Source organism: Triturus cristatus, chromosome 3_2, assembly GCF_964204655.1.
Source record: "Triturus cristatus chromosome 3_2, aTriCri1.1, whole genome shotgun sequence".
Taxonomy (NCBI): Eukaryota; Metazoa; Chordata; class Amphibia; order Caudata; family Salamandridae; genus Triturus; species Triturus cristatus.
In genome coordinates this window covers 1,188,464,086-1,188,476,461 of record NC_140584.1, presented here as the reverse complement: position 1 = coordinate 1,188,476,461, position 12,376 = coordinate 1,188,464,086, and positions in this window count along the sequence as shown.

The following is a 12,376-nucleotide window of genomic DNA, read 5'->3' as shown; positions in this document are numbered from 1 at the left end:
CCAAAGGAAATAAAAAAGGCAGCTCATCTAGGGATATATATCTTGATGAAGAAACCTGGTGTAAGCACTTCTCTAAATTATACTGCAACACAAATGAGGAGATGGCCATGGATGATATCGAGACAAATAGATTTCTTGATAATAATACCCGTCTACATTTTAGCCATGAAGAAACTGTTGAGGCACTCCTGGCCATTAAATCGGGTAAAGCACCAGGTCCTGACAAAATCCCCGGTGACTTGCTAAAGCACGATGTAGGAATTTGGGGACCCTATATACATTTTTTATGTAACTCTATAGTGGCTGGGACACCAATCCCTAATTCATGGAAAGGGGCTGAAATTGTAACAATTTTTAAGAAAGGGGATCGCTATGATCCAGAAAATTACCGCCCCATTAGTTTAATTGATCTTTTACAAAAAACTTTCGCCAGACATATTTTAAATAGACTTCTACTGTGGATAAAAGGGGAACAGATTTTAACTAAATACCAAGCAGGATTCAGGCTAAAAACCAGCACAGTAGATCAAGTATTTAGATTTATGTGTATTTGCTGGAAATATATTAATATAAGAAAGGGAAGTTTGTACGTAGCATTCATCGATTTAAGGGCTGCCTTCGACCTTGTACCCCGTAAATTACTTTGGTCCACTCTCAAAGACATTGCAGTCCCTAGTGAGCTACTCAGGGAAATAATTAGACTCCACACAGGAAACTATGCTAGGGTTAGATGGGGGAAGGGAGGAGAAATCTCAAAAGAGATCCCTGTGAATCGGGGTGTGCGCCAAGGGTGTGTGCTGGCGCCCACCCTCTTCTCCTTATATGTTAACAATATACCCAATTATCTTAAAGATTGCAAACATGATTCCCCGAAATTAGCAGAGGAGGTAGTCACTGCATTGCTCTTTGCTGACGACACAATCCTCATCTCGCAAACCCCGCAAGGTTTACAAAACCTAGTAAACACCTTTAATAATTACTGTGTGGAAAAGGGACTAGAAATTAATTCATCTAAAACAAAGTATATGTCCATAAATCCTCAGAAATCCTTTAGAAAGAACTTGGCCTTAAATAACCAGAAGCTGGAATATGTTGAGAGCTTTAATTACCTGGGCATTATGCTAGACAGTTTACCCAATTGGAAAGGGCAATTGGAAAAAAGTAATTTAATTCTAAAACAAAATTCAATGCCCATCCTAAAGGTGCATGGCAGTAGTCAATCTAAATCAATCACGCCGGCACTTGAATTATTTAAATCAAAGGCACAATCAGCAGCACTTTATGGTGCCGAAGTCTGGGGTTATTCCTGTAACAATACTTTTAGGAAGGAAGAGAATAACTTTATACGCAGGTTACTCAAATTACCAGTAAGAACACCGATAATTCCAGTCTTTCTGGATATTAATCTTAAGAGAACTGATCATCAAGCTACACTAAGGCCTCTACTCTATTGGATTAGATTATGGACAACCCCTGAGTTGAGCGATTACAAGAATGGATTGCTAGAAATAATTAGGATCGACGAATATAAAAGTATCCTCTGGTTAAAACACATCTCCCAGTGGTTCAAAAAGCTTGGGTTTACACATCTTTGGGAAAACCCCCAGAATATGTTACCATCTTCAAAAAACATTCTGAAATCTGCTTTTTGGACATATGTAAAGAACGAAGTATCCACTAATACTACACTGGGTACATTGTCACAGAAATTCTTATCTGTAAAGGATACCCCTATATTCGAACAATTCATGGATGAGATAAGACCACCACTAGCAAAAACACTGTATCTTCAATACCGATATGGAGTTTTACAGATAGCTGCAAATACTAGTAGCTGGAGGGGCAACGAAGACGAAAGTGGTTTGTGCACCCTTTGCGTACAAAAAGCAATAGAAAATGATGCCCATATACTGTTTTTCTGCCCAGCTTACAAAAAACCAAGAATTCGATGGATTAAACCCCTGTGTATAAATCTGGGGTTTAGGTTTTTTAAAGAGGCAGAACGTACATTCAAAGCAAATACTTCACAACTAATAGTCTTTGGTCTAAGTAGATTCCTATTCAATGTATATCTTATAAGGAATAAGAAAGGATACAATTTTTAACACTTAAAGACTGGTTAGCTAATGTACTTGGTTGGTTTGATACTATGAATTTTACTTTTACCCTTTGCAAAATGTATTTTAATGAACTTTTTTATATCATCTGGCTTTTTAACTATTTATATGTTTTTAGCATAGCTGTGATAGAATTGAATGTGATTGACCCCCATCATATTGCCTGGAACTTTGGACTATGTACTATGTTTTCTTTTTTAACCTATGTATGCTGCTTTTATGACAAAATAAGTCGAAATAAAGCTGAATTGAAAAATTGAAATTGAGAACTGGCCTCCATCTACCTCCATGGTGTGCCCACAACCAAGTCCCAAACTGACCCCAGATCCATGCTTGTGAGGGCTTTCTCCTGGACTGGGGTCCTTTCCAGTACCAGTGGGTGGCACACCCACTTCCCCCGCTAGGTTCTTTCAATTCTGTAATTTGTTTTTAATGCACCTTTTGCTCTTGCGCCTTTCTTTTCATCTCTCACAGTCGTATTTCACTAGTGCAAGAGCATTAAGCTTTCATAATATTTGCATCCTCCCAATCAAACCTCTGTGGCATCTATCTGGCTATTACAGTGTGTCCTCAGTGCACGTTTAATGTGTACATGTTCCAATCTGCTCCAAATGTCATAGCATGTTTTTCTGCTACACGTAAGCCAACATGAACAGAAAACCATAACACAGTTCAGCTAATTACAATGCATCGGAAATATGTAAGAGATTTCTATAGCTTTGTATATTTGTGGATTAAAAACAACCTGAAGTATGCATTTAAACGCAACAGTTTACATGTAGAGACTGATATAACATGACGTGTTTGGAATAGAATGTCCTATGATGTGTAGAAGTGCGTTTTTCTAATGATTATTAACTATGGTGCATTTAGTGTAAACAGCCATCTTGCCCAAGATGGAAGCCGTCTCTGTCACTCATTCAGTGACCCCGCCCCCGCGCCCACCCTCTCCCCTCGAGCTTCCCAGAGGACAGTCAGGTTGCAATGTACCGAGTTATTTTCTATTGTTATTACTGCTTTGCTCACAATGAACCTTCCCTACTTCAGCTGCAACTTGTAACATGTTTTGTTCTCTTCTGCTGGTTCCCTGAGGTCTATTCATTCACATAAGACTTTAAAGTTTATTGTTGAAGTGTCATATTGTCTACTAACACCTCCGGATGACATTAGCATAGAGGGTGCTGAATAATTCATGAAATGGGACAGTGTGAAGAAGTTAAGGCAATGTGGTGTTTATTTTTCATGTGTTCTGATTTGCTGACTAAATGATACATTTGCTCACACCATGATAAATCTGCAGAAATGTTGATTTAATATGCAAGAATAGTGTATAAAACCCCCTTTATTTTCAGGTAATCCAGAAGATTTTCCTGCAGACTTAGGGCCATATGTATCATTCCAAATTGCGATCGTAAACCCCGAAATTCGCAGAATTTCGGCTTTTGCCATCGCAATTTGGATCAGTGGTATGTATTAAAGAAAAACTGCCTCGTAAAATAAGGAATCGCAAAATTTGCGATTCCTTATTTTGCGATTGTATTTAAGGAATCGCCAATTGCGATTCCTTAAATGCAATGTAAGAAGCACAGAAAAAGTTCAATTTGGCCTTAAGGAATCGCAAATTACCGCCAACTTCAAGTTGGTGGTAATTTGCAATCTCTCTGAAAAATGCACTTTTTTGCATTTTTCAAAGTGCCTTGTGGCGCACATACATGCCCTTAGGGCATGTCTGTGTGCCACATGTGCACACATGCACATTTCAGGGACGCAACAGGGTGTCCTTTTGACACCCTGGCACCCTTGAAATTGTATTCTCAATTTGCGATTCCCTAATTGAGAATAGAAAATTGAGAATGTCTTCCCATTCATTCCTATGGGCCTCTAGGCCCATAGGAATGAATGCGGAGGTATTCCTTAACTGCGAATCACAATTTGCAATTCGCAATTAAGGAATATGTTGGATTCAAAAAATTATTTGCAAATCCTACATACATAGCATTTTGCGATTCTCAAATAGCGATTCGCAAAAAATCGCTATTTGAGAATCGCAAAAATGTATTTTGATACATATGGTCCTTAGATACTGAAAGAGATGCTGTCCATTTTTCTATTAATCTTGCTGCCCAATTGGACTCAGATTATTTTCAGTTTTTTACATGCTCTGTATAACTCTGCATCTGAGGCCTTTATGGCACTGACTCTGTGACGCTTTACCTCTAATTTTTTGCAATAAAACTTTTTAAGTTTTCATTGATCTAGAACTCAGTTATTGAGTGGACCAAATCGATTTCAAATTGAATTGATTTTAATGCATTGTATTTCTCTGGCTTTTGCTACTCTGGGAGGTGCCTTAATGCAGGGACACATTGTCCAATGAAATTGAGGATTAATACCACCTTCACTCCAGATACATGTGGGAACACTGCTTGAGGTAAAGTTAGGGTTGTCATGATTTTGGAGTACGGTTTTGAGCTCCCACAAATACGTGTCTTCCATGCTTCCCTTGTGGTGATGTCCTAGTGTTCATCATTTGTAAACTATGAATACTGTCAATATTGGTCATTGTGGCCGGACAATGGGGCATATCAGCAACAACCGGCGGTAATTATCGCTAAGCGCACTTAGCGCTAGGATAATTATCGCCGGCTAGCGTGGATTTTTATCGCTCAGATAGCGTGCTATTAGCAACGCTTATCTCAAAAGCGATAAAAATCCTCACGCTAACTGCCTAACGTGAGATTATCGCTGGAAACCCAGCGATAATCTCACGCAATGTGGCGTTAGCTTGATGATAGGGACTCACAAACTTAGCCATGATATAAACCTTCCATAGGATATCATGGCTAAGTCAGTCCTGAAGCAGGCGTAAGGAAAGTAGCGAAAACAGGGGTTATCGCTACTTTTCTTGCCGCTATGCTTCATGGTGTGGGGCTTGATTATAGGAGAAATGTCGCTTAGCGACATTTCTCCTGTCATGTCAGGTCAGGAACGCCCACTTTGCATCACATTAGAGATGCAAAGCTGGGCGTTAGGAATTCCTAGGCTAACGCAAGTTTTCACGCGATAGCGTGACCTTGCTGATTAGGCGATAAAATTATCGCTGCTTTTCGGCCGAAAACGGCTGCAAAAGCGGCGATAATTCTTTTGCCTCGCCTTGCTGATATGCCCCAATGAGTATTAGCAAGCATTGGCTGCTTTCCTCTTCAGTGCGGCAGCCCTTCAACAACACTACGGCAGGTGTGCTTCCCAACCTAATCTTCTTGGCAGCTAACTCACACCGACGGAAATGTTGTATGCTCATATGTTCCAACACGTGGACCTTAACATTTTGATTCATGTATAGTATTTTAAATTGGCCTCAACAAATTCTAAACAGCTCACAATATTTGCCATCACTGTATGTGCGATGGTAATAAATAAACATGGATTTCACCATTTTGCTATGTTATGTTGCGTCATATATATATCTGCAGAATGCACCATCACCTGGGAGGGTATCCTGGTGCTGGCAGGTGTGTGAGGCTGGCTCCAAGTGTGGGAGAGGAGTTACTTGAAGAGCCAGGTCTATAACTTCTTGTGGAATTCATGAAGAGAGGGGGAGGCTCTAAGGTGTCACAGGAGGACACTCCACACTTTTACAGCGATATAAGAGAAGGCCCGAGCTCCCGGGCTTCTATTGTGAGTGCGTGGGAGCATGCTAGTAGGAGTCTGGCTGAGCAGAGGTGCCTGGAAGGTTGATGAAAGTGAATGCGGCTGTTTAAGTAGGCTGGGCCTGTGTTGTATAGAGCTTTGTATGTGTGAGTAAAGAGTTTGAACTATGCTTGCTTATGTATTGGAAGCCAGTGGAGCTCTCCCAGGTGTGGTGTGATGTGAACCTGGCTTGGGACGTTGAGGATGAGTCTGGCTGCTGCGTTCTGGATTGTCTGCAGTCTTTTTGTGATGTAATTGAAGATTCATTCCTAGGGAGAGTCCTCTTACTCTAACCTCCTATTGGGCTTGAGGGCTTGGGTGACGATCGTTCTGTTGTTGTTCAGGCCTGGGCAAAAGTTTGATTGCATTGGAGTATTTGGAGTAATTTCACATATCTCCTTTGACACAAAATTACCAAACATTGCGTGATTACTCCTGTTCACGTAATTATGAGTAATTTGGCACAAAAATCCTACTGCAGGAGCACAAGAACAACAAACTTAACGAACATGAGCGGATGTCGCTGTTCGTGTTCTGTTGCATTTAGTGCTACGTACATACCACAAAATGGATCCTCTGGTCCATTTTGGATGTGGGGGTACGTTTTGCGCTATGAAAATAGCACTGCTTGCTGGGTTATTCTTTTTTGCGTAATTCCGCTTACTATTGCTTTAATTGGGCATAATTACCCTACAGTAAGTTATGGGAGTTCCGCCCACCCCCGTTGGTTAGCCACTTGTAGATCTTTTTCATCATCCTCACGGTTTGGAAGCAGGATACGGTGGCCTGGGCAGACATGTCCACCTTGCTATCGATGATGATCCAGAGGTTTCTTGCATGTGGGTTGGCGGCGGGGCTCGGTCTGAGCATGTATGCCACTAGGTGGAGTTTCACGGTAAGTAATCCTTTCCGAAAATCACCACTTCTGTCTTGTCAGTGTTCAGCTTGAGACTGTTGGACTTCATCCAGGTGGCCACTTTGGTCATGCACAGGGTGAATTTGTTACTTGTGTTGGGGAATTTGTCGAAGATAAACAGTATAAGTTGCATGCCTTCGCCCGTAGGAGAAGATGTTGATGTGACGCAGATGGCATTGCCCATCGGGATCATGTAGATGTTGAAAGGGCGAAGTGAGGAGCCTTGAAGTAGTCTACAGATGAGTTCCCAGGCTTTAGAGAAGTAGGGTGGCAGTTTGATTGAGTTCTTCTGGTACAGAAAGTGCGGTTCCTTTGGAGGGCAGGTCCCGGAATGCCTGCCATGTGCAGTCGTCTGATCAGGATGGAGTGGGGCACCATGTCAAATGCTGCTGTGAGATCGAGTAGGATGAGTACCGCAGTTTCTCCTTTGTCTAGGATTATCCATATGTGGTCTTTTGCTGTGACAAGAGCTGTTTCTGTGCTGTTGTTGCTCAAATATGAATTTACCTTGAAAAAAAAAGACAAGTGTCGTTTGACAAAACAGGAAGAGTTGGTTTGATTAAACGCAGTGATCAGGAAAACAGGCAACAGTGTCCAGGTCTGAAAACTGTCTCAAAGCACATTGGCTTCGGCCAACTATTTATACAGTACTTTGGGCGTCATAAAACAATTTGTACATACCTTTGGAGACAGAAATCTGGGCCTAGTCATGGGGCCATAAATCTGGTCATTTGATAAGAAGTGCAGGTGGGGCTCGACCTTCAGTGGACACAATGTGATGCCACTAGGTTAGTGACCGCATGTCCGCCATGGGGAGCATGTGAACACTGCATGTAGTGTGCATGCTGCGCTCTTATTGGCTAAGTGTTCCCAACCTAGTGTGGCATCTGACTTTATGGTGTTTTGGGAACACAATCACCTCTGGCCAAACATCTTTCATTGGGACCATTCTCCTAAGACCATTGTGATGCCACTGCCTATTTGTGGGATAGCTCTGGATTTTTCTGTTCACATGTTTGTCTAAGGTTTACATGCCCCTCCCACCTGTGATCTGCCAATCAGTTGTTTGGGGCCTAGGTCATAAGGCCTTCCTGACCACGTATTTCTGACTCTGGGTTGATGGGGAGATAATATTGGGGGAATTCGACAACAGCAATGCAAGTTCATTGTTATACATACATATATCATGGCGTACATCAACATCGTATTTACCAATATTATCTCCTCTAGTTGAATTTTCAATCAAATCAATTGCCCCATACTTTATGACAGTCACATTATTTGAGTTATGGTGTGTTTCTGTTTTGTCTGTTACTACCTTCCTAGTTACTTGCACTTTACCTAATTTGAGGACTGCGTTTTTATAGCAGTAAACCCCCTCTTGTAGGAAACCACAGAAAGACAGCTCAAAAATGACAATCAGGAGCAATGACGTGCATAGTCTGGTCACCCACCGGGGAAACCAGGAAAACAAATCAATGAACCAGTCCAGCTCAGGGGCACCTCCCTCCTTTTTCATGTCAGCTTGTAGACAATGCACTGCTTGGATGGCAGGAGGTGCTGTACCATTGTCCATATCATTTCCAGGGATAAATGTGTAGCTGGATGCACCGATTTTGGCACATCCCTCCCTCTATAGCGGTCATCAAGTCCACCACATACCGATGTTGCATCACCTAGAGGCGGATGGCTCCTAGTTCTTCCTCGATAGCATTTAGGCTGAGCTCAGTATTGTTGATCATTTTTAATAATTCCCACCTTGTTATTTGTAACCAGCGTGCGTTCGCCTTTGTTTGCAGTTTGAAGAAGGGTATGGATCCTCCCGTGTTTACTTGAGTGTCAGAAGACAGTCTAAATTCTTCTGGAATGCCCTTGTACTGAGCCCAGACAAAATAATCTGCATGTTTTCTTCTCTCAAGCCTGATGCAATAGAGTTGTTTTCTTCTGTTGTGGATGATTCGACAACTTGGACAGGTCTTCTCCAGGGATGATCAGGGTCGGAGCGTGTATGGTTACGAGGGCGCAGGGGCCCCACCACTCTGAGATGAGCTGAGCATAATCAAACTCCCCACACTGCAAGCAGACGTCCATCAGCGCGGAGGTGCCCCTTTGCATGTCTTGTATGTTCAGTTTTGCTTCACAAATTTCATTTGTGCTAAACGGGATCGTTCCTTTGCTTCTGAAACACAAACACAAATTTCAAAATTATTTTGGGTACTTATTTACTAAAAATTATTGCAGGTCCAAGCTGCAAAATAAAACCATAAGAACATGATAAAATGTAGAGTTGCATGCCTGCATTTTTTACAAAGAGCATTGTAGAAAGTTGGGGATTTGAGAGGTAACAGTTGAAAAAGCAGCTTGATGTTTTAAAAAAGTACGGGATGTGTCTGTGTACTAGTACAGAATTTGTCGCCCATGCAAACAATGCAATCAGTGCGTGAATGTACTTCACAGGCTTTATATGGTGCTGGCTTTGTTAAGGCGTCCAAGGTCTGCCTTGGTGGTAGCGGCATCTCTTCCTTGATTAAGTAGGTGGTGCTTGGTTCACCGATATGAAGCCACTGACAATCATTAAAAAAAACGGGCCTGTTTACACGAATTCTGGCGGGCCAGCTACGAATTTCTAGTGGGCTTCATTAGGTAGACCGCCTTCGTCTGTGAGCGGAGGCTGGTTGTATTTTTTTTGTTCAGTTAACTTGAGAAATCTTACTAGTCTGCAATTTAGTTGTGGAGAACCTGGATCAAAGCATGTCAAGACAGCTTGTCTCCTTGAGCGAATTCCCCTCTGGTTGACGAGAATCTTTAGAAGCTGTCTCCTTTCCGGCCACATCTCCTTGCAAGTAATGAGTAGATGCATGATATCTCCCTGGCCGTTTTTACACAAGCTGCATGAAGTTATGGTTGACATTCGCTGCCACAGTGGGAGGTTCCGAGTGCACAGGACAAGCCGATGCCTGAAGAATGTTAATTTCCGAGATTTCAGGTATCCCAGGTTGAAGTATTTTTGAGGAGTCTGAATTTTATAATTGTTCAAATCCATCCAGGCGTGCACCGCAGAAAGTAGTTTTATGGATTTTCAGACCAGCTTCTTAAAGGCTGAATGATGGATCTGTGTGTTCCAAAGAGCAACAAGCCCAGTAGTTCCCAATGATTCCTGCAGATTGCATCTTGCAGGTGATGTAACCCTCTGTTGGAGATCTTTGCCTAAGAGCTTGTTTAGAGTGTTTGAGGGAGATAATCTGATTTTGTTCCAGCAGACGATGTAGTCTCCACACCTGGCCAAGGATTGCTTCAGTAGGCCAAACTCCAGACTTATTTGCACTGGGGAAGTGTAGTTTGGGAGGCTGAACATAATTTGGTATGTTTTGACTAGAATTCTGTCCAATAGTTTGGCCTCGCATAGACTCACTGCCATAAGTTATTGTGGGTATAATTGTGGCCTGTGCTGCTTTCAGTAGGGGGTTAGTGACGGCCCGGTTAGTTTTGATGTAAGATTTTTTTACGTTATTGCAAGCACCAATTATTTCCTTCTGATTTCTTCTTGCTGCCGTGCGAAGGATCCCTCTTTATTTATTTCAACACCTAAATATTTGTATCCCCCGCTGATTCTATTTGTGTGCCGCACATGTGCTAAGACCAGGCCCGTTTTCTCTTGCTGTTGACGGACATAGTCCTTGTTTTCTTGAGGTTGATTGTCAAGTTTTTTTGTGGCATAATCCTGCATTTTATTGAGGAGATGTTGCATGCCTACTGCTGTGTGGCTAAGTAGTCGTCAGCGTACAAGAGGTTGGACAGCGTTTTGCCCCGTAGCCTTGGTGGTTGGAGGTTGCTGATGTTAAGATCCTGAGGAGGATCTGCCATAAACAAATTGAATAAGGTGGGAGTGAGCACGCAGCCCTGCTTCAGACCTTTAGTTGTTGTTACTCTTCTTGAGAGATGAGACCCTGCTCCCAGTTTCACCTGAACCCAGGTATATGTTTGAAGGAGTATTATCATTTTTAATAGAGCTTGTGGAATGCCCCCACAGGCTAGTTTTCCCCACAATCTTACCCTGTCGACGTTATCGAAAGCGGCGCTAAAATTGATGAAGCAGAGGTTTAGTGGCATTTTCGTGGACATTGCTGCTTCGATGAGCTGGGAGATTGCCAGGATCTTGGTTGTTGTACCTGACATTTTGTGGAAGCCTGTTTGATTTAATGGTATTGTGTCGTTGGCATCTGCCAAGACTGTAAGTTCTTCTAGCATGGTTCCACTAAGTATTTTGCCTCGTTGTTAATTAGCACCACCAATCGGAAGTTACCGGGCAATTCCTTGCCTCCGCTTTTGTGAATAGGTGCAATTGTGGAGCCTTTCCATAGTTCTAGTATCCTCCCCAGTGCTCTAATTTCCGAGAATAGTGAATGAAATATACTTGCCACATCTGCTGCTATCTGTTTGAACAGTGTGGGTGGGATGCTGTTCGGACCCGGGGCCCCTTCCTTTCTTCCTTTTGGAATCTGCTGCCTTATTGAGAGCAACCCTGAGGTGCTTGTGTCATGCTCAGGTGATTGATCTGTGCCTCTGATACACAAATAATAAGAGTAAGTGTCAGTGTCAGTACAATTAGGGGTGGCCCCTTCCCTTCTAGCCACATGTACCTATCTATCTCAGTGTCCCAGATTTCCTGACATGGGTATCTATGCTGGCATTCAACCTTTCCCTTCTAGACTCATTTACCCTTGTATCATTGAGGTGGATGGTACTGAGCTGGAACTCCATGCCTGGGGTCCATTTGTTATTAAAGAAGACTGCCCCAGACATGCTAAGGGCAACCCTGGGAGCACAGACGGAGGTGGGAGCAGACGTGTTTGTGCATTGGTGTGGTGAGTTTGCTACCTCCAATGAGTCCTCTTCCTCGCCATTGCTAGTCGTGTTACTGTTTATACACGCTATGAGGTTCCTGGTTGCTCGTGGAGTGTATACTTTATAGACTAAATGCGGCGGGCGGAGGTCGACCTTCCGGCATTTTAGCACCGAGCTGAGGTGAGACTGAAGTCTCTTGGGTTAGCCAGTTGGGCAGCCTCCCAGCCTTAGATCTAGTGGCTCGCTGCCTGGTGTGGGGCCCTCTGGCCCCCTTAACTGGCAGTTTGGTGTAACCTAGTACAGGAATGGCTGATGGCCGGCATCATAGAGAGCGCCTTTGTGCCAGTGCATGGTGGGGGAGGAGTGGATGCCTTGCTTGCGGATTCAGGGACAGAATTATAGGTCGGGGAATTTTCCTTGAAAAGAATGAAAGATAAGAGGCTTTTGGCAAAACAGGAGCAGTTGGTTTAATTAAACGCAGCGACAGGGAGAATAGGCAACAGAGGGCCAGATGTAGGTGGCCAAATAGCGATCGGTACCGCTGAAATTAGCAGAATTCCAGCGTTTGTGATCGCTATTTGGCTGCGAGCAATGTAGGTGAGTTTAAACCTACGAGCAAAATAAGGCATCGCAAAATTACGATTCCTTATTTTGCTCTTGTATTTAAGGAACCGGAAATTGCGATTCCTTAAATGCAATGTAAGTAGCACAAAAGTAAGTGCACTTTAGCCTTAAGGAATCGCTAATTACCACCAACTTCAAGTTGGTGGTAGTTAGCGATTTCCTTTAAATAAGCACTTTTTTGCTT